This window comes from Lipophrys pholis (assembly GCF_963383615.2).
Source record: "Lipophrys pholis genome assembly, chromosome: 12".
Lineage (NCBI taxonomy): Eukaryota > Metazoa > Chordata > Actinopteri > Blenniiformes > Blenniidae > Lipophrys > Lipophrys pholis.
The window spans coordinates 25,073,661-25,097,418 of record NC_137641.1 but is presented as its reverse complement, the minus strand read 5'-3'; the positions used below and the strand labels follow the sequence as shown (position 1 = coordinate 25,097,418).

The 23,758-nt window shown below is 41.8% G+C and overlaps 1 protein-coding gene across 3 annotated transcripts in view; it reads left to right on the top strand.

Moving 5' to 3' along the window:
* lhfpl2a (LHFPL tetraspan subfamily member 2a) overlaps positions 1–23,758 on the top strand; it is a 50,149-nt gene continuing 26,391 nt past the window's right edge. The window contains exons 1-2 of one of the 3 annotated variants that reach the window (XM_080476359.1): positions 1–130; positions 20,399–20,486. The gene's annotated coding sequence lies outside the window, so the exon portion shown is untranslated. Of the gene's footprint in view, positions 146–20,398; positions 20,487–23,758 lie in introns of all 3 variants that reach the window. The other 2 variants (XM_080476362.1, XM_080476361.1) reach the window with 2 other exon arrangements.

Sequence of the window (23,758 nt, the reverse complement as noted above, 5' to 3'; positions counted from 1 at the left end):
GATCATTCATTCTTCTGCGGTCCGGGAAGAAAAAACGTGGAGGAGGATGAGGAGACTCTGACGGAGGAGGAACGAAAGATAAAAACGAGTTAGTGAATCTACAACCTTCAACTCTCAGGATTTCCAACACGTGAGTAAATCGGAGGTGAAATCTCTTTTTAAACTACTTTTTTTTTTTTTTTGTTTTCCCTTCCGAGTTTTCATATAGAGTCTCAGCTGCAGATGCATCGACTTCTTCTTTTCTTTCCTTTCCTTTTCTTTCTTTCTTTCTTTCTTTCTTTTTTTTTTTTTTCCAGCAAACTGTCTCCACATTGTGGTATTTTCTCTCCGGGAGCTCTAAAGGGAAACTCGTGGCAGGAAAAGCCGAGCAGATTGATGCTTTGCCAGGCAGTGGAGCACATTAGGAACCCAATCTGCTGTCAGGGAAACTCTCTTAAAGAAGACATGCCTGTCTGCTGTGGGGAAGAACACTAAAGTGTTTTAATTCAACAATGGTCTACTTCCATCAAATCAAGCCAATTCAAAATGTGACTTTTCACCAAAACAAGAGGAACAGTGAGGAATTATTTCATTCTTTCGTCTCAATCTCAAGGGAATGGTCATGAATTGCAGCTTTAATGGAATAAAATTTCAATTTGAAACCAGTCTTTTAAGTCTTATTACCTGTTCAATTTGATCATGTGTGCAGTTATTGAGTCAGAATCACAAGGACAACTTCTCAACTTGTTAGGGAATTGTGTGAAATATCACAGATGTCACAGTCTATGACACCTGATGATAAATCACATGTCAGGAGCTTCAATGATCCCTTGTCTTCCTGCTGAGTTTAATTTCCAACTCCATTCAGGAGCTTCTTCAGCTCAAATCACCTGATCTTTACACTGATTTTCTGTGTCGGGATTGTAGGTTTAAGGTTGCTCCGCTTTTGTGACTTTGAGGACGCGTCTGTCAGCAGTGGTGACAAATGTGTGACAGTGATTCTTCTCGTGTTTTGTGTTTCAGTGGTAAACCTGAGAACCAGTTTCCCACATGTGAACCAGTGTTTGTGTTTGAAAGAGAAAGGTTTACCCCTGAGGGTGCTATTTTCAGTGTAAGTGACCTCTGCAGATTTCTTTCTTTAATTGAAGAAGGTCTTCAAAGTATTTAAACTCAAACTTGAGAGTTTTTTTTTAAAGACACACAACTTTGGATGTTTAATATACCCAGGTCATCACTGAGTGAATAACTGATGTTAAGGTGGTTATTCAGTGTTTGCAGTGAGATGTGACCCGCGGTTTCATGTGAAAGGGAAGTGAATGTGGTCCCTCAGGGGTCTGTGTTGGGTTTTCTTTCAATGCTCATAAGGGTGGACCCACTTCCTCTACATGTGGCCACGGTGGTTCAGTTGACACGGTAGATATTGGGAATTCTGGGTGCAATATTGGCGCAGAAACTTGTGTCGTTGGTGCTCTTTGCAGCTGTGCAGTTGTGTGGTCTGTTTCTATTCTGTAATTATCTCGAGCCACTTATGTGCGATTGATTTTTATTTAAAGCTACACAACAGCGGTTCAGATGTTTAATGGTGCTTAGGTCGTCACTGAGTCGAGTGACTGCTGTTAAAGATGGTGGTTGAGCTTTGCTTTGTGAAGTTGCCAGTGGTTTGAGCTGATGATGTGCAAGTACAAGTGGTCCCTCAGGGCTCTGTATTGGGCCCATTTAAAAAAAAAAAAAGAAAATGTCACCCCACCTTTCAGGAACAGTCCTTTTGTGTTCGGGCTACAAAAACAATTAATAATGCATACAGTTTTGTCTCGGTACGACTGAGGGTGATGCTGTCAAACTTGATATTTTGGCTTGCATGTTGGATGTCATCAGCCGTGCGATTGGTGCAGCAACTGTCGTCTCCTGTTGTCCCTCAGGGATCTGTGTTGGGCCCATTACCGTCACCACAGGACCTGGCAGACATGCTCCTTTTTCTTTACTTAGGCCACAAGAAAAGTAGAAATACATTATTAAAAAAAAAGAAGAAAAAAGGCAACTATTCAATGGATTTTTTCGTGTCGATGTCATGAATTGTGCGTGCAGCATTGTTGCAGAAAGTTGTGTTGCTGCTGATTTTTCTGCTGTGCAGATGATGCAGCAACTGTGTGGGTGTTTATAGTCTGTAATTACCTTAAACTGTTTCTTTGCTTTTTTTTTTTTTTTTTTGCACGTAACATCATTGTCAGATGTTTCGTCAAGGAAAAAGATCAAGGGGGTGTTACAAACGGCTTTATTAAAACTGGTATTAAGAATAAAAACAAGTATGATGCTGAGGTCATCACTTAATGAGGGACTGATGTTTTGCGGTAAAAAATTGATTATTAATGTTTTATTCCTCGGTGGACATTTAAAATCCCTTATGACCGGGAATAAATTCTTATTTTCTTCTGTTTAGGCAACAAGAAAAGCAAAACTAATTTCAGACTTCAAACTTGATATTTCTGTATGCTAAATTATTTTAACTTCTCGTTGTGTTGCTGTTTTTCAGCAGTGCTGTGATGGTCACACTTGGATTTTGTGATCATAAAGTTTATATTTAAAGTCAAACAATGCAGCTTCAGATCTTTATGCCCATTTCATCACTAAGTGAGTAATTGAGTTTAAAGATTTGAAGTTCAGCTTTTCTGTGAGAAGTTGCCAGTGGTTTGAGCTGATGTTCCAGCACACTTGGTCCCTCAGGGCTCTGTGTTGGGTCTATTAAAAATGCCGCATGACCCAGCAAAAACGTTATTTTTCCTTCACTCAGGCCACAAGAAAGTAGAAAATGGTTGTTCCTTCTAGTGCTTTTAGGGCGGACACAGGTTCAGTTTTTAATATATGTGACCATTGCAGGATGTTCACAAGGCTATGTCAGGTTTCACCTCACACTACAGATGTTGTGAAGTCTGGGTGCGACACTGTTGTTGCTGCCGTCATTCATAAACTGTCATTAGTCTAAACTCTTTATTGCAATTTTATTTTTAAAGGCAGTTTCACATGTTTTTTGATGCTCAGTTCATCACTACATGAGTGACTGATGTTCAAGAGTTTTGCTGTGGAAAGTTGCCGGCGGTTTGAGCTGATGTGCCAGTGCACGTGGTTCCTCAGGGATCTGTCTTGGGCCCTTTAATAAACACCTTAGGACCAGGCAGAGTTGCTATTTTTTTCTTTTGCTTGGGCCACAGAAAAAAGGGTTTTCTCTCATTATAGCACAGATGCAATGAAAAGTTTAAAAAAAAAAAAAAAAGTATTATAGCTCTGATGTTTTGTCTCATGCAGATGATGGAATGTTTGTTTTTTTTCCGCTTTCCTGCAGACTACATCTTCTACGTTTCGTGCTTCCCTGAGCTTTGACTGCAGTGCTTTTTGTCATTAATCCAGGATCCGGGCTGCAGTTTATGGGATTGGTCAGTGTATTTCTCCTGGAATGAAGGACTATTTTCAGTGGAGCATTTGATCTACATCTTCTCCCATGCATTCGGATCCTGTGTAAACACTCCTGTGGCTATGAGTGTAAATATCACCCAGATTGAAATCAGACCTGTGCACTATCAGTAGGCGTTTGAAACCGAAGCTGGGTCCGCAGTATCGCCGTGAAGGGCGTGTGAAATCCACTAATTAAACGGCTGCTCCCGTGTCAAAGGTTAAACCAGATGACTCCAGCTGGCTGGGGCTCACATCTGGAATACAGTTTGCTACAGCAAAGTCCTGCTGTGGATATCCTCTGAGTGTAGATGGCCCAGATAACAAGGCCGGTTTATTTGCCCCATACTTCCTCCGACTACTGTAACTGCTACACTTGTACGCGGGGGTTAAACCGTTTACTCTCACATCTGGTTTTCTCAATCAGCGCTTGTTCGCCGGTCATAATTTCACCCCACGGTGTTATTTTGTGTCCCGGCGAGCACTTCTAATAAAACTTGTCAACAGGAGCATCCAGGAAGTGCTCTAATGAAACAAATACATCACAGATTCAATTTAATACATGCCTTGTTACCATGAAGATTGTTTATTTGGTTGTAAAATTGACGTAATGCGAGGAAAAACGGTCTTAAAATTCAAACTAATCCAAAGTGGGTCACATTACGTTATAAGGTTTTCCGTTTCCAAGCATCGAGAAAGAGAAGTTCTCAGTGAATTAAAAGCAGCCGCATGTCCGAGCTTGTTTCTTTCTTCTTCTTTTTTTTTTTTTTTTTTCATTGTTAAATAGAGCAGCTTTGGAGATGAATTGTTTTACCGGTACTGGAAAAGTCTCTGTCATCGTCTGCACAGCGGAGATGAAGAGGAACGCAACCCAGAGCCTTTGTTTCTGTGCCTTTTTTAATAAGAAAACTATTTGTCTGTGTCATAAAATAAAGGTAGCGGTTGTCTTTAAAGGCCGTTAAACTCGGCGGCGAGACAAAAGTTCACTTTCTTATTTAAACGATGTCACTTCATTCCTACAAAAAACCCAACAGACGATGGATGCTGCGTCCACCACCGATGAAGAACTTTCTCCTCCTCGCCCTTATTCGAAAAAGCATTTTCTTCTCACAATCCCATTTTTACGGGTTAGTGAAGGAGAAGCCGAATTTGACTGCTTCATAAAAGAGCCGAAGCGCCACCACAGCCGAGTGCCGGCAAGTTGTAGAACGTCTGTGGGACAACTTGAGACTTTTATTTTCGCGGATGCTCGTGGCAATATTCTGATGATTGAAACGGCCTTTATGGAAACTATATCCAGACTTTTACAGGTTTTCATAAAGTCCCAAAGTGAACTTACAGAGGCTGTTGAGGATGTTGCATCAGCACGGGAAATACAGACACGTAAGCCTTTGCAGCTTGTGTATTTATGCTTTAAACCAGTGTACAAAGTGACTCAGGTGTAAAAAGGAAGAGCGATGAGTTTATAATATGAGCCTTTGTACTCTGTTCAAACATTAGCTTTTAAGCGTTTGGTTTGTCTTCAACTTGAATGTGTGTGTGTGTGGGGGGGGGGGGGGGCTAACCAGCATTAACACTAACCAATACTACAGAGCAAGTCACAACTGGAGCCTAACATTAGCTTTTCCCCTTTTAACAGCTGAGTTCAGTCACGTTTCATAAAACTTAGGTGGTTTGTTTAAATTTCTCTGGAACAAATTGAAAAACCGGTGACATATTGAGGCCAGCCCTCCAGAAGTTTGTCATCCGTGCAGCTCTCATTCAGACACATTAATGGACTGTGTGGCAGGATGAAATGAACCAGACTTATCCTTTAAGGTGATGACCTCTCCCATGTGGCCTCCCCGCTTCTGTTCTTGCTCCGAAAACACCGATTCATCTCCCTGGACCCTCCACAGCTCTCTGATACTGGACAAAACTTTCTTGCTCTCCTGCATGTGCCCCCCCTCCCCGCCTCCCTCCCTCGTGCCGCACTGCTGGGCATTCATGCACGCTGATTAGATTAGGCAGTGCTGGAGCTAATCACCCTTCTCTCTCGTCTCCCCTGCTATTCTACGCTCCCACACACACCCTCCCCCCCCCCTCCAACCTGGAGATGAGCCTCTCCTTGGGGGTACGTTGGCCTCCAGCAGCCTGTTTACTGGGAAATCATCATGGTGGGCTCCTGACAATAACAAAGCCCTCGCCCTGCTCTGGTCAGGAATGAAGGAGACATCCCGAAGAGGTGAATGACTCGTAGGGGGGAAGGCTGGAGGACCCTCCTGTCGGGTGAAATGAGGAGAAGGAATCTGCCAGCGGGTTTTGTTCCTTTTGTGGCGAGCTGGGGGTCAGTCTCAGGGGAGTGGACGGCAGACAGACGGTGGGGTTTTGCAGCTGCGTGGCCTCCAGCACTTTATCTCGTCCCTCAGCAACCGCAGGCTCATTAAAGTGGGCCAGTCGCACTCACTGCTCCGTTTATGTTCCCAGTCTTTCCTCCATTCCTAATTGCCTGTACCGGCAGAATGCCGTATCAGATGCGTTTGAATATGGATTCAACTCCGAGATCCGGAGCTTCACAGCTGTATGCTAATGATGCCACAATCGGCTGCCTGTGTGTGTACGGTGCGATAAGGCGGTATCCCCTATTCAGTTGGTTCAGGTCATGGAAAAGCTATATATAAATGAGCTTACACTTGATTGTGTATTGTGTTTGTATCGCAGATAAAAGTCATGGTTTGTTTTCATGTTCCAATTCATATATCAGGGATAAACACATCAAGTCTCTTACTTTCATATCTTTTAAAATCAGTGTTTCATCTGGGTTGTTGTATCCGCAGGAGTTTTATATATCCTCACGATCTTCCTACGCTGAACTGAGACTTTTTGAATAGATAAATGTGAAAACAGTCCCTCTCCAACTGTCACAGAGTCGACATCGCCAGCCCGTCATGATAACTCCGCTTTTTGTCTTTGTATTAGACCAGATTTGTTAAAGTTATTGAAATAAGAGAGGAATAAGGTTAATTGTCATTGCACGGAATACAACAAAATTTCATTAAGCAGTAATACATTGCAGCAGCTAAAATATCTAGAATTTAGTGAGAAAATTAGTCAATAATTACAGTGGCCCATTACCAATCTTCAAACAACTGAGTTAATTTACCAGTTTTGGCTTATAATAAGCAGCTATTTCTGTTATTTATTCTTCCTTTACCGAGGCCTGTCTTTGTATCAATGTGACCCATTAGTTAAGCTGTCAGCACTGTTTGGTTGACATTAGATCAATTATTATTAGGAAAATGCTCTATTATCCTGATGTGGAAGAAGCATTTATGAAACATCAGCTTAGATAAACCATGAATTTGAAGACAAGCAGCTTTTTATTTAAGGGTTTGGATAAGTTGCTTTTTTTCCCAAAATAATTTGAAAACTTTCCGTCTCAAAAATCACAATTTACCAGAATGTGGATAAAAACCATTATAAAAATCTGCAGCACGTGGTGGCTCAGATGATCACACTAACCTTGCATGCAGGTAGATAGTAAATCTGTTTATCCACGCTTCCATTGCTTTTTCTTTGGGTGTCCAACACGGTCCTCATTTGTGGAATTTGAAGTCATGCCACAGTTCATTTTAAGAAATTCCCCTGATGAGGCTGGTCACAGCGAAGACCCTGAGACTGAGGAGTGCTTCCACCTTCACCCACAGCACACAGCCGAGAAAAACTCCGGTCGGAGCCCATGAAACTCACAACCACACATCAGATTTTTCTCTGTTTAAGTTCGAGTTTCAGAAGCACCATGGAAACCCTATTTTGGTTTGGACTGGCAGGCGATCACCGGTCATTATCACTGCTGCACCCTCGTCGCAGGAGCTCAGTGGGCCCAAATGGCTCTGCCTTCCTGCCGCCATCCCGCCTCGATTGACCCGGTTTTAATAGAAGTGACTCATGCTAAAATTAAAGACAGGTTACTGCTTTGACATAATCCTGTTCACAGTACTGACTGCATTCAAAGTAAACTTTTGTTTTCTCTGTTACTGTTGCTATGACGATCAGGCTCTCTGTTTACCTGATTTACTGGGATTTTTTTGTGTATTTTGGAATCACTTGGCTTTTGATCTCTCACTGATGGGACCAAACTACTTATTATTTTATACTACTTATTCTAATTTATTATTATTTGGGGCAGTGGTGACCTAGAGGTTAGAGAAGCGGGTCGGAAGTTTGCAGGTCCGAATCCCACAGCGGACAGGCCACCACTGTGAGTCCCTGAGCATGACCCTTGACCCCTATCACCACCCTAATGTGGCTGCCCACTGCATCCTGGAAATAGAATGTTTTGTTCTTTCTTTCTCATTGGTTTATAATACTTTTACCAACTGAAATCTAATTTTACAAGCTCACAAAACCAATGGCATGTCAGAAGTTATTTCAACCCTTGTTTCCTGCAGAATATTGTAATTAAGAATCTCAATAATATACTGTTGTGACCTGTCGTTTTCTGTACTGACCATTAGATATCCAGGGAACACATTGAGTTATCTATAGATACATTGATTCTTTTCTGCAATGATCAGCAGACTTGGCCAGACTAACTTGAACCATGATGTTGCCATTCATCAAATGCCGCGGAGAGTACTTATAATACTTTTACTATTCTATTGTAAAGTGTTGTCAATTAGACGTGAAGTGGTTACGACTCATGCCATGAAGTGAATGTCTTTGATTGGGGCATTCCTATGTGGGAGTTGCATGTTCTGCCTGAGCTCTCCAGTATTATGGTTTCCTCCCACGGTCCAAACACAAGCATTAGAGGCTTATCATCTGCATTTGTCCTGAATGTACCCTGCCTTTCATCCATAGCAAGCTGAGATTTCCTTCAGTGCTCCAAGTTGTATGAAGTGGTGGAGGAAATGGATGGGCGGAGTTGTAACTCTTTGGATTTTTCAGAAATGTTTTACGGTGAAGAGATAGGTGGGTGTTTTTCTAGGTAAAGGGTACATTTTGAGTAAAACAGTCCTACTTACTGACTGAATGTCTCCACTTATCATCCCTCTGTGGCTGAGAGGCCCCGGTCACTGGGCAGGGGTCTGCCTAATGGTCTGTGCAGCTGTGAATTGATTTGTAGAGCGAGGACTCTGCAGGTGAGGGTGACTGCTCAGACAGACTGCACTGGGATACTGTTACAGCACCTGTGGGACCACACGGACAACGCACAAAGGCTTTTCGGTCCAGAAATTAGGTAGTTTCAAGAGTTGTTTTTTTTCCATCCCCTCCCAGTGTTTTGTGGGTAAATTAGGAGATTTTTGTACCTCAGGAAATATACAATCAGACTCTGACTTCAATCAGTCCACCCCGCCCCGCCTCCGAGCTTCGGATGTTAAACCAGCTGATATGAACAAGCCTAACTGAATTAGTTTTCCCAGCTGCAGGCGCACCATCGGATGCACCCTGATTCATTCAATTTCAGGTACGATCAGCACTGACATGGCTCCGGTTAAACAAACACCAGGTTCGGGTTCAGATCAGAGTCAGCTCGCTTTCAATCCCTCCACGAGAGTTTCTCGACAATACTTTCCTTCAGTTTTTCTTTTCCTAAGCTGCCTTTGTTCGGGGTGACCTTTTCCTTGACTTGTCCATAGTCTTTCCATAAGATGCATACTTGCAGGGGATGAGGCATTTCTTTGTTTGCCGTTGTCATTTGGGGCGGTCCTCCACAGCTAAGTGGTATTTGCCATGTGAAGACAGCGGGGATTACACTGTCGCTGGCTGTGTGTGAGAGAGGGCCAACACAGGCATTAGAAAAGTGAATCATAAAGGGGCTCAGACAATAGCGGGGGGTGGGGTGTAGAGGACGACAAGGACACGGAGCAAAGAGAGCAGAGTGAGACAAAGAAAGAAAAGGTAAGGCTTGTGTTTCACGGCTAACTGCCGAGGTCCGGGGTCAGACATCTGTGATCCATCTCGGCGCAGTGGCTTCAGCCCAAACAACCCCGCAAACTGCCCCAGCTATCACTCAGTCTGAGGGGGTATCACTTTTTTAATAGCTGCCCCTGACCTCCATCCATTCAGCTGTCAGCTTCTCTAAAGACACACAAAGAAGGGGTAATCATGTCAAACAGCTTTTTTTTTTTTTTTTTTAAAGAAGTGGAAGGAACAAAATACAAGTACTCACATTACTGTAATTAAGTAGTACTCCGGTTACTTGTTTCATTTGTGTCATTTCACTCATTCAAAAATACAATTTGCACAATGTAATACATTTTTGGGAATAAGGGAGTAACTACTGAGTATTTTAATTATTAATCATAACCTCTGATCTCCATTTTTTTCACCAATAAGTTCATTATTTTACCAGAAAAGTAACGTTTTGTTTGAAAAACAAGTTACCACAGAGTTGTTTTATATCACTAATCTAATTTAAAATTACACTATGGTAGATATCTTACCCAGCGGATATGAGTTGAATGACTGCTGTTGACAATACAATCAAATCTGGTTAAACTTTACCGAGGCACTTTCGGTACTTATTCCTCTTTTATCCTCCTTCCTTTATTTTAACAATTTTATATTCTATATAAGTTGTGGGATTTCAAGTGGTTTGACTAAATGTTTACTTATTTAAATTCCTCTCAGAGTTCTGCTTCTTGCTCTTGTTTTCATTACGTGTGTTGTTCATATCGTTTTTTTTCTTCTTATATTGGTTTCTCGTTTTTGTTGCTCTTTTATTTTTCTGGTTCCATTTTATTTTTGTTCTTCTTGATGTGGATTGTTCTTATGCAGTATCTTGTTGTTGTTGTTGTTGTTGTTGTGCCTGTCTGAGGCGACCCGTTTAATTTTTCTGCCATTTCTTTGCAACATAACTTCTCCCGTTGGGAACACAGACATAGAAAGCACATCAAAACGTGCGGAACATTTTGGGAATGGTTGCTCCGAGTTTTTTCTTAACGATTCAGCTAATTGTTTCTCGAAAAAGTCGCAAAAAACTGCAAAAACAAATATCCCATATAAAGGGGATGGGAGAGGCAACTCATGAGAGGAGATCAGCATCTGTTGCCATGGAGACGCTCAGACCAAAGGAGAGGCAGGCACACAAAATTTTCTCTGGAATGTTGTTGTTGTTGTTGTTCTTCTTGTTCTTCCTCTTCACTTCTTCTTGCTTGTGTTCCACCGACACACATTTTCAGCGGTGCGTGCCACTGGAGGTAATTGCGAGCTGACCTTTTTACAAACCGTGTGAACATCCACTCTATATATATATATATATATATATATATATTGCGCCTGAAAACTTTCTACAGCCTAACAGCATTTCAAAGTTAATCTGCTTTCGTGTCGACAAAGGCGCAACTGGAGCATCTGTAAGAGGGAAGGCATGCACTTAACCAAATCATGTAAACACGGGAGTTGATCTTATCGTCGCCTCAGGACGGTTGGCCGCATTAAAGAAACCGTTACGGGCTTTTGTTTCTGCAGACAGACAGAGAGAGATCAGATTCCTGCTGGCCGACGTCCCGTCACACAAAGAGAGCGAATCTTTATCGCTGCTGGTGCCGAGGCAAGACGATGAAGATGATGCCACCGTGTCTCTCAGACATGATAATACACAGTTTATCCAACGTGACCGACGCTGCAGCGCACATACACTCGTGAGAAGGAGAAAGTATATATGGGTGTGTGTGTGAAAGTCCTTTGCCCATTATGTCTGTCATCGTGTCTGGGGAAAACTTGGCTGACCTCCACTCCGGAGAAATTACACCCCCTGTCCACATTAACGGAGTACTTATTACACCTGTCTTTTACCATATAGACAGACTTCCTTGAATACTTCACCACATCAACTGCAATAACACACAGCTAACAAACCAACCGTTACTTAAAGCTCCTCATTTATCCTTCAACATCCTCAATTCAGTTTTGAATGCTGAAGGTCTCATAATGACTACTTTAGACTGTGTCGAGCAAAGCGTTGAGCAAACGTCAAAAAAATGGGTTAAAATATGAGTTTAGAAATTGATATAAACACAGCTTAGACTCAATTAACCTGCTAAAATTGTTATGAACCTGTTATTAACCAGGTTAAACCAGTACAATAACTCTATAGTCTGACCTAAACCCAGGCCATGAAACCAAAACATAGTTTAAAGGCAGTCTAAACACAATTGGAAGCCAGTCAAGTGACTAGCTGAAGAACAAACTGCACCAGAAAACTGTCTAAAGCCATGTAAAATAAAAAGAGAAAACCAAAAAAAACAACAACAAAGAATCAAGCCACGCAAACTGTTGACATGGTTTAGGAAACTGTTTCAAAACCAGAATGGACTAAAGTGAGTCAAGACACCTTTTATATGAACTGCATGTATGTGCACACTTACACACAAGTATATATATGCGGTGATAGGTGAGCCCGTGCGTGTAAAGATTTGCATTGACTCTGTATTTTTGCTCATCTATTTTAAAACACAGAGTGAAATTTGACTGATCTGTGAACTCAAACTCCTGTTAAAGCTGTATCATACAATCACGAAGCTACATGTGAGCATGCACCAAAAATGCAAACCAAATATATTTTTCTTTCAGGTTCAAATTCAGGTTACACCTAATATTATATAATTCAGGGATTTTTCTTTAGACTTGAATATCCAGACTATTTTCTCTTGTCCAGATTTTTGTGACGGATTATGTTGAAAAGGTCATAATTTCATGTTTTGTTGCAGAGTCTTTTATTCAGGCTATTGGTGACGGTGATGTCATCCTTGTGTGGGTTCTTGCAGGCCACACACACATGCATTATTGCATGCGTGCACACACACACACAAATACACACACACAGAAAATGGACGTGGATAATCGCAGCATTAGTGCAGAGTGTGTAATCAGTGTGCGCCTCAGGGAGTAAAACACACCTTGTGTTTTCACTTTACAACACAGTGGACGGTTGTGCTGAGTGGAGGAGAGGAGGCTGTGTGTGTGTCTGTGTGTGTTTGTGTCAAGGAGACTTAAGAGCTAAAAGAGGAGATGAAGCTGGACATTAGTGGTGTGACGTCACTGGAAAAAGATTGATTTTCATGTCTGAGATAATAGCTTTACGGAATGAAAAAAAGATTTTTAGATGATGAATGTTCTCTTGAAATCAGATCATAAGGAAAATGTGGAGTACAATTACACAACTTTTAGCACACAGAAGAAAATTATTGCATTTTCAGGAACAGATTGTATCATTTACAAGGTTACAGCTGAACTTTATTTCTTTTTATACTGGACCACTATAATTGTTTGTATTCAGGGGTAAGAGAGCATAAATCCAAACTTATCAGGTGATTTAAAGCATATTTAGATGGTCAACTCACTTTAGTGCACTTTATTTTACACTGTCATGACTATAGAATGAGATTGCATTCAATCTTGCACTGTGCAGTTCTGTGTCTTTATTTAAATCTCTTCAGTAAGGATGTTTATTTTGTGACGAGTGACTTTAGCCTGTGATATGTCAGTTTTATAATCACTCTGTCAGCACGACATCATACAGTGGATATGCCAAGTTCACCATATTCATTGTTTTGAAGAGGGTACATTTGTGATGCACGAGTGCGGGGGTATTTCAACTAAAATGTTGAGAGGTCCGGTTTGACAAAATGTCAGTACATGCAAACACGCTGACACTCGGGTGCTGGCCCCCATGATGCCCCTCTCCTCTGGCCTCCACCTTCAGATCAGACGACTTCTTCTTCCACCTCTGCAGTTATAGATCTCCCCGTGACTCTCACACTATTTGCAGTTGTGATGTCATGCTGCTGATCACTTGTTTTTTTCTTTTATTAGTGATTCCACCACCGTGACACCAAGTAAGATCCTTTTCCTGGCCTCTACCTCCCCCATGACTACTTCGCTCTCCGGGAAATTCGCTTTTCTCGTCTTTTCTGCCAGAATTTCGCGTCAAATGCCATCGATCAACAGGCTGATTGAGATGCAAAAATATTGACGAGGCACTTTGCATTGACCATTTAGAAAGTCGGTGTGTTGAAGGCGGGATCTGAACTGCGCAACCCTCTGGGTGGATTGCGATCTATAAAAGGGAAGTGCATGCAGATGTGCGTACGCATGGTTTTACCAGTCCGAATATTTTTTGGCGCACGCCATTTTCAGCTTTTGGGCGCGCGTACATTTTTAGTAGAAATCCTCCACGATGTTTTAAAAAAGAAGAATTCACCTTATGAATTTGTTCTTACAGTTGACTTGATGATGTGTCACTGAAGGGCGCGGTGCTCAGAAAGCGGTGAGATGCATGTGAGCTATCTTTACGAGACTTGTTGTGAACATTAAACAGCATTATTTTCGCCTCCCCGTCATCGTCGGCCGGCACAGCTCGCACTCAAACTCCAAGCGGAAGCTGCACAGGCAACAGAAACCCCACGTTTTGTTCTTTTTTTTTTTTTTTTTCTTTCCTCCCTTCTTTGAAGAGCTCCTGGCAGGACTTTCAAAGCCTCTCTGTCTCGGCCCTGGCTCCTAAACTAATGTGTGGTAAATGTAGTACAGCTGCCCAGCTGAGCGGGAACAGGCAACAAGTATTGTTCTCGAGAACAATTATTGTTTCGATTAATCCATTTCTCTGTGTGTCTGTGTGTGCGTTTTACCTCCCCTTTGCACATTAAACCACCGAGTTGAGATGGATTTTTGTCTGCCACTTGAATTTGATTTGGCAGTAGTGAAAAATATTAGTCCTCTCATTCCTCATGCATGATACTGAATCCACTGCGCTGCCACTGAGCGGTTTCCGCGGTGCTGATGCAGCAACAGTTTGTTGGCCTTATAAAAATGTTCCAGTGAGAGACACACACACGCACACACACACACACACTCGCGCGCCTGCATTGTTTCCATGCTTCACAGGGACATTGCATTGACTTACAACCATTTCCTGCAGACTTCACTAAACTCAATCATAACTGCTGTTCACTAAACCGTAGCCGAACCTTAAAACATGTCGTCACATAGAAATGTATTGATTTCCCTTATGGGGTCTTCAACTTTTGACCCCGCAGTGACCCAAGTTTCCCTTTGTTGTTGAGGAACCGGGTTAGAGGGCACATTGTCATTTATGTAATGCATACCCTAGCCACTGCCCTACTTGCATTGGGCTTTTTTTTTTAAGCTTGATGATGACATCATCATTAGATCATTGATCCTCCAGGGCCAGGATTGGATACGCCCCCAGCATCTACCCTACGATAGATATTACAAGTGTAGGATGTTCCCAGTTTTCAAGCCCAGTAAATAGCCAGTGATGGTTCATTACCTTGCATTCATTTCTTGCAAACTTGGTATAAACTCAGCTGTAACTACTACTAACAACACTTTAACCTTAACCTGCCTCTACAGTATAATGTAAAACATGTGAAAGATTGACTTCCTACATTGGGACCTTCTTTCTTGATCTGTTTAGGGAACAATAGTATGAACCATCACAACAACTTTGTGCCTTTGAACTGCTGGAACCAGAGTCTAAATTTAGTTCCTAGGTCGATTTTTCTTTTTGTTTTCGCCCAAAAAAGTCATGGTTTATTAAGGAGGTGCTTTAGAAAAATTCCAAACTTTTCAGGGTGTGGTCCTACAGTCCTGGACGTACTTTGGATTGGATAACTATTTGCCTTAGCGCTTTTTAAAAAAATCAGCAGCCTTTATAGTTTCTTGAGGAGGAGAACCTGGAACTAAAAGTCCCAGGTACTTTTGGTCAAAACAAAGCTGTGGTGGCATATATGCTCACGAGTTAATATGCAATCAGTTATTAGTCCTGTTGAGTACAATGATGAAGTCATTGTTGCTCCAGCCTGTTTCACGTTGTATGACACGGCAGCAGCTGTAATGCCTATATTCACTTCTCCTCTTAAGATAGCAGATTTAACCCAGTTTACACTGACAATATGTATTGTGCTGCTGCAAACTGCAGAAACGGATGTTCTGCACTGCTTAAACATGCATCTACAAGTATTCACTGTTCATGCACACATGTTGTGTAAACAGTGGGACTCTCACATCAGATTGTTGAGGTGAGATCACGCAGACCTTGTTTTTAAGCTCCTGATCCTCCTCGCTCTTTAAATATTTGCTTACCTGCGGCAATTGCTCGTAATCGCTACGCGGAGTCGCTGCACTGCTGTGATTAGTGCTGAGGAGAGTGAATGCGGCGGCGCGCCCGTTGCTTCCTGACACCTGTGTTGCGTAGTTTAGCTGGAGGGATTGGGCTCCCGAGCAAGTTGGTTATTTTAATGAGCGTGCTCTTTGCTCAGCCTCACATGCCTCTCATTACTGCCCACAGACGCAGAGAGCGAAGCGGAGAGGAGAGGATGGGAGGAATAAATAGAAAACAGATGTGATCTGCAGTGGAGGATACGTCTGAGTCGGTGTCTTCTCTTTCCTCACTGTCTGATGCAGCTTGATAAACACTAAACTGTGATTTAGATTGAACTTTGGCGACGCTGTCTACACTACAGGTTCTTCTACACGTTCTCTTTCAGAATAAACGCAGACATTTGTTTATTCAACTGAAGCGCTTGAGTTACTTTTGATCAGTCATCTTTGCTTTGTGTCCAACTTACATTTGAATGTTTTTATAGATTCATTACAATGTATCTGAAGTTGTGGTTATCTTTTCCAATTTTTTTTTCGGGGGGAGGGCGAGAAGACCAAAAATCACCCTGTTATTACCCTGTTAGACACGAGGCTGTAGCCAACATTGCGGTTTTGGCAGCAAAATCAAAGCTCATCTTGATTAAAATGCTAATCGGTTACTCAGTTAATCAAGCACGTGTTTACATTATAAATGATTGAGCCCCACACAAGAGCAGTTCCAATGTACCAGATGATAAGACGTTGTTGCCAAAACGTTCTCTGAGTTATCCACAGTGGTCAAATGTCAATGTGCAGGAAACTCTTAATAACAGGCTCGTTGAAGGAATTTATAAATGCCTACAAATCTTACACCTCACAATGATAAAAGAAGATTCTCACTTTTGCATCATCCAGTGGTTTTTGATGGTGTTTCCGTGTTTGCTGCACTTGCCCTGGTCTGTAGAAAAAAAAAACCATTACAGTGGAGCACAAATATGGAAAGTATTTTTTTTGGGGGGGGGGTTCGTCCAAACATTTAGGAAGTGTCTTATTTTGCTTTTCATTACAATGTGCAAATTTAGATTTAGAAATTCTATTCTATTCTATTCTATTCTATTCCAATGGCTTGTTAGTTATAGCTATAACTGATTATATCACAAAACCATATCGTCACATGCTTGGCTTTGTCTGAGCAATCATGGAAAATCTCAAAGATTTTAAATTTTTATGAAGTAATTCAATAAAAACTTGCAGTGTTGAGCCCGTTTGCAGTGTTTCACATGGATTATCATGGAAACATTCAGTGTCTTCATTGTAATTCAATGAAGGGTAATAACATAACAGGCCTTCTTAAAATGTTGGAATTTGTCAAAATAACCAAGTAATTGTTGTACTTTTGATTTTTCTTCTCCATGTAAATCTGTGCAAAGAAGTATTCTTTTTATTGCCTAAGTGATTGCCCCTTGAAGGCCCATTAATTAAAGCAATAGTACACATTTTTGTGTTACAGTTGAGGGCAACCTGTGGGAAATACCCCAGCTTGTCTTGTGACGATTAACAAACACTTTAAAGATGACAATTAGCGACCTGTAATGGGGCATTTACGCAGACCTTTTTTTCCCACGACGTCGAGCCAAATCAGTCGGTTCTCCCCGTTTCCAATCTCAAGTTAAAGTCGTTCTCATAACTGCTCCACTGAATGATGGCAACCCGCATGCTTCCCCTCCATCCAGCTCCCCCTGCTCCCAAAGCGCTTAAATACTATAAGAAAGACCCTTTTGTGGTGGGCCTGGCTGCATTGAACATACCTACAGCCCCCACATAATAGGCTGCCCCCAGCTGTGGAAGGCTTCAACAGCTGAGCTCCACACACGGGCCTCCAGCGCTGCCTCAGCCCAGAGGTATTCCCGGGTTTAATGCACGTTGGGGGCATTTTTTTCTGGCATCCCTTTAGAGGACATAGCATAGTAGCTGGGTTGTAGCACTTGGGGAAAATCCCCTTCAGCTGTGGCAACTTGGAAAACAACCAGTGAGAATTTACACTGCGAGGTTCTCCTGAGGACAAAACTCAAAGCGTCGAACTGCTGGTGGTAACGGAATGAATGTGGAGTCCCATCTCTGTTTTCATATTATATAATACATATAGTGTGATTCTGAAAAACACATTACATCACGGGCAGTGTGCGGTCGGTGGTTGTTTGCATGAATTAAACGCACCTCGTTTGAAAATCATTGATTTAGATGCAGACTGGCCTGCAATGTTTCAGTGCATTTATGCGGAAAAATGCCGCTCGTTTTACCACAGTTCATAAAATTCAAATCTCACTTCATTGTATTACTTACTTATGAGATCGTCATATTCCATTGAAGACATGGATTTGTTTTTTGATTGACTAATATGTGTCGACCACTGCAGCATTTCAGTTATGAATGTCTCGCACTCCATGTCAGGTTTGTTTTTTTTACTTCAGAAACTGAAAAATCCTCATGTGAACAAGTATCAATCCTATTAACAGTCAGCAAATACCAATTGAATTACTTGCTAAATTTCTTGCTTGTGGAGTGCACTCATAATGCATTCTAGGAGCTGGAAGTCCAGTTGGGAACTTCCCACGTCTGAGTTGGGACAGTCCCATGTGACAACAAGAACAACAAAAAAAAATAAAAAGAACAGGCCAATGATTACACTCTGCAGAAACATGAAAAACCAACACCATGATGAATTAGTACTAGTAAAGGTAACTATCCTGTTTTACAATAGCAACAATATATATTTGTTATTTGGTTGCAGCTATCAATCTCTGAGCATTCAGCCATATAAGTGTGGCTATTTCCACTTTAACTGTGACAACGTTGGTATATTGCAGACTGCATCATTAGGAAATACTATGTCTTGCACAACTTCTCTGGTGTGAGTTTCAGAGGTTTATATGTATTTTTCTTTCTGAAGTCAGGATTTCCATGATGACATGATTTAAAAAAAAAATTAATAAAATTGTTCACAGTAATGTGGTCACACTATACCTTCAGAGGTATTCAGGCCATCTTCAGAGCAACTTTGATGCATTTAAATCTCTGATTATGTGGTTTGAAGTGCTATCGGATCATAAGTTAGACATCTAAAATATATTTTAATGCCATTTATGAGCAGATTTCTTGTATTTTATAATTCTCACACGGTTGACGAGCCTTTAAAAACTTGGTTTAGGATGCCATTTCGAAGATAAATCAAATCAAACATAATGAATTGAATAACTGCTCAACAACACAGAGTCAGGGTGATTACCTGCTATTTTTGCTTTACCCTTATGGATAATAGATACATCTTTAAACTAGAAACATGCCGTTCGCTGTATTGTTGAGATTAACCTCAAAAAGCACTCCACTGTGGTTGTATTGACTTTGTCGGAGTCCATGAACGCCTCATGAGAATATTAGCTTTATTGACCCGCTTGATCCATTTGTGCCAGGAAAAGCGAAAAGACGAAAAAAGGTTGTAAATGGATGTTTTGATGAATAATTTGCAGCTTGTGGAACTTAAAGGAGTGTGTGTTTCTCCAGTTGTGTCTCCTGAGGCTCCTCTATGGATCAGTGATGAATTAAGTGCATTGTCAGTCAAACTGTCCTTGGTTGTCCTTCTACTATCTGCAGAAATCTCACCCCCCAAAAAAAAAACCTTCAGCGTCTTCCTCCCCAATCTTTACTTGGTAACCCGCCTTATCTTCATCTATTCTGCTGCCATTCTTCCTGAGTTAGCGTTTCTGTTACATCCAGTTAAGTCAAACTATTGACGGGTCATTAACAGAGCTGAGTGGTTTTCTTTGAAAGCCCTCAGCAGAGCCGAGTAAAAGGAAAGGGGTCAGCCATTAGTTAATTATCCACAGTGCGACATGTCTGCCTTCAGTGTTTGGAGGCTGGAGTAAACCCGATCTGCTGCTGACAGCCGGGACTCGGTGGTGGCTTTGATTGATTGATACTGTGATGATTTGATTAGTGAAACTGGCAGCGACTGAATTTTCATCACTCAACAGATACAACAACATCTGCACAGATTTCTTCATCGCCTAATGAGGATAAGAGTGATATTTACTCTTTTTTAGATGCACATTTACCCGCTATTTATTTTTTTTTTTTAATTCAGATCAGATTAAAGCAAAAAAAAAAATCAAAGTTATATCAATAATAATCAATTTCTCAATTGTGAAACAAAAACAATGTAATCTGAACCAGGGTTACCACATATCTGCTTTAAAAAAAATGAAGTATATATATATAATAAAATAAATAAAAATACTAACGCTTCAGCAGAGGAACTGCAAGATTTAATTAATCTAATGATCTTAGTTTTTCCCAGTTTTTTTTTTTTTGTTTTGTCTGTAGAAGCACTTTGAAAACTGTCCTCCTTAAATCTGTTCCACAAATAAAACGTTTTATTGGTTGTCATTAACCAGTGGGACTTTATTAATAGAAGCTCTGTGTTGCTTTAAACCTGCAATCTTAGGAACGGGCTGTGCTTTAATTTACACCTTGCACTCCAAGCTTAATACCTCACAATGTGTCTCCTGTTGTGTTCAACGTTATGCAACTGAGCCACAGGGACCCAAATGAGGGCTGCAGACATCAGCGTCTCTCCCCTGCTTTTCTTTTCTTTTCTTTTTTTCCCCCTCTCTCTCTCTCTTTCTCCCTTTTTATGAACATGTGAAACAGTTTAGGAGCTTCTCCAGGTGCAGCTGCTCCTCCGTCTCAGGTTTAGATGGAAAATACCAACGAGAAAAGGATGCTCGTTATTGTTGGAGGAGCCAACAATGGCTGAACTGTTGCCCTCTGGAGACGGGTGTGCTTTTGTCATTTGGACTCATCACTGCATCGTTTCACGCCGTCTCGGCAGGTCGGGGAGGGAGCACCGTTGCATCATCTGGCTGGAAAAGGGAGTCGGTTTGCCTCTGCGTCTGCAGCCCGATCGCGCTGAGGAGGAGGTTGGTGTTGTCTTTTCTTATCACCTGTGTTTGTCCATTCATTTCCTCCAGACTCTTTAGTCCACTGACATGTGGCTGCAGTGTAAAGCTTTTCCTTTGGAGTCAAACAAAGCAAACAGAAACTTAGTTTCCTGCCTTTCTTTTTTGATAATATTGTGGTTCCTGGCACCTTTTGTCTTACAGTGGTGGAAATGCAGCTTTTTCCCCTTTGTTTTGGGCAGGTGTTACCTAACTTAACCTATTTAAAGACTCTGAAACGTCTTTTCTAAATCCCATGTACTTTCTGCAATTTGATCCGGGCACAAACTGATCATATGTAGAAATATCTGTGCATAAGAACACAAATCATAGCAAGCAACAACGAATTTGAAGTACCTTCATATAGAAATACAGCTTATACACACTCATATTTACCCAAGCTACAGTTTTTACAGAGTATAAAAGTGAATATACAGTAATGCTAATTCAACCTTTGTGTATCTGTCATCCAGGTAATTGATAAAATGAGAAATTATAACAATAGACGATATATTACCAGTGTATTCATTATTTCAATACCAACCTGAGGACGATTCATATCCCTGCTGAACAGATCTGTGATCAATTGTTTTCATTATGGATCCATGCTCTGCGAATTCAAAATGACAGATTTGAGCAATTCCTGCAATTGATTCTCAAAAGTGGTGAGATTAACTAATTGACTGACACTCTGATGTATTTATTTCCTGCTGGCCACAGGGCAGAAGACAGAAGGAAACCAAAAAATTATCAAAAACAAACACAGCAAACCGCTCTGCTTATGGAACTCTGCTAATGAGAACTGCAGACACACATATGATGGAAAAGAAAAGAAAAAACAAAACAACAACAACGCGGGACACAGTCGGAGCTGGCGTAAAGTAGGGGCAAGAGAAAGAACACTTTAAACCAGAAGTCTGCTGCTGACGTCTGGCGACTCGAGTTGTGTTGGTATGTTTTAATGTGTTTTCAGTCAATGAAAAGTGAAAATAGCTCGTCAAAGTCACACAATGACAGTAGGTCTGCAAGTAAAACATGAGAATATACTTTGGTGAGGATTTAAACTGCAGCAACAAAATCTAAACGACTTTCACGAGTCGGGAAAATCAACTGTTCTTCAAGTTTTTCATTGTTAAACTGCTGTTTTTTCATGCGGACGTTGACAACATACTGATTTTCTGCATGTGGGGGGAAAATGTTTGATTTCCCAGAATGTTGCACTCCAAACAAGGAAAAAATGTGATTGATTGAATGAGGCCGAGTCGGAGGCCAATTCCTTTAAATCATTAGCTGTGTCGACACTCGGCACCGGTAACCTTTTGCGAACTGCATCTTCAGCAGCTTCAAGTTCACTGAGCATTGTCCTGCGCGCTGACTCTTGAAATCTGTCCCGTGTATTTATCTGGATGGAGTAGGAAGTTGGGGGAGTTTAGGGGTTGGGAGGAGGATGGAGGATGGGGGCATGTTTTTCCGAAACGGGAGAAAACAATGGAGTGGTGGACACTGAGCAGGGACCACCTGTGAAGGTCATTTGAACGTGGAAAACCCCGGCAAACATAATAAACAGAATAATCGTTTGTCACTTTGCTTCCTGTTATCTCACACTTTGTTTTTCACTCAGCCCCTCCTGTCTTTACTCTCCACACCAACGCAAATATTACGCTGGTTTGACACTAATCATGTACTTTGTTTTTTAACTGAAGCTTCACTGAGATTTTAAAACCAGTTCTGCAGTTGAAGAAGTTGGTTTCAAAGCAAATGCTTCACGCTCTCTGACGAATATTATAAACTGAATTAAGACTAGTTATACATTTTTAAAAAAGTACCCTTTGCAGTAGAAATAGACTGCTCTTAGATGAGCTTCACTTATTTTGAAGTAGTTTTTGATCAATTTTGAAATTGCTTTCAGATTAGATTCAAACTACTTCTGGATGACTTGCTGACTAGTTTGGACTTTAAATCTTAGACTATTCATTAATTTGGTATTTATATGAAGTTGTATGCGAGTCTTGTCTCCACAGTGCCCGCAGCATTCAGATCAGATCACAAGAAGTGTGAGCCTCTTTGTGAAAGCACTCAACTCGTCTCACTTTACTCGCTCCTCCTGAAACCGGTTTGACAAAAGCTGCACGCTTCTTCATTTCTCACCTTCCCACCTTTTTTTTTTTTTTAAATTTCTTTCCATCCTCATTTTCATTCCCCCGTTTGTCCGCGTCCCTCGCCTCCCACTCGCGCCGTGTTTTGCCAGGCGCCCGGGAGGAGGGAAGATATCACTTGATACTTTTATTATCCGAAACCTGGAGCGAGGGAGTGCGGTGCCAGGGCTCCTCGGCCATGCTTACTTTTGATTTGGAGCAAGGTATCAGGTTAAGCCCCCGGTGCCCTCTCAACAGCGGCGGCTCTGCCCTTCTTTTGCCCTCCGGGGCCGTTTGGATAAAGCAGCCATCGAGGTCTCGTCTTGCAGTGGAGGGGGGTGGAGGGGGGGCTGCAGTGGGAACCTCAGCCCCGAGCAGCAGGCCAGCACCACAGGGAAGTTGGGATTAAACTGCACTCATCCCCGAGCACAGAACACAGCCAGAACAATGGCTTTTGGCCCCGGAGAGGAGCAGAGGGCCAAATTCCATCAACCCAGCTCAGCAAGATCCTCTGATTTCCTGAGTCTGGCCCAGAAAATAGGATTTGAAGTGGAAGGACTTTTCCCCTGTGAACCCCCCCCCCCCCCTACGTTTATGGACCCCGGGGCAGTTTTTCAGGGCTACGGTGGGGCTGGAAATGGTTAGCCATAATGGAGACAGTGCTGTGGCCTCAGGGCCCAAAACTCTGCAGCTCTCTGACAGTGGGAAACGGAGGAGAAGTGCCGGGGGCTCCTCGGGGCTTCCCAGTCCATCAGCAGTCAAAGGAAATGGGTGTGAAGAATGTGGCCCCTTATTTGTTGAGATTTTAACACACCAGGGGCAATTAAGGAAAAAAAAAAAAAAGTCATGGGTTATTTTACACAGAACGGGGGACAGAGAGTTGCGACGATGGTAGAATGTTTGAGATTTACACTGTGTCTGAGAAAGCAACTAATTTCAGGGCCCAATTTAAATCATGGTGTGTATTTTTAGAGCCTTACACATTCAAACTCCTGTTTCCAGGGGAGAGCTGCTGACTGAAGCCTCACGACTCCGGTCGGACATTGACGTTCTTCTGGGCTATATTGTAGAGTTGTGCTGATTGGCAACCCGTTGGTATAATTGCTATTGGGTTTTTTT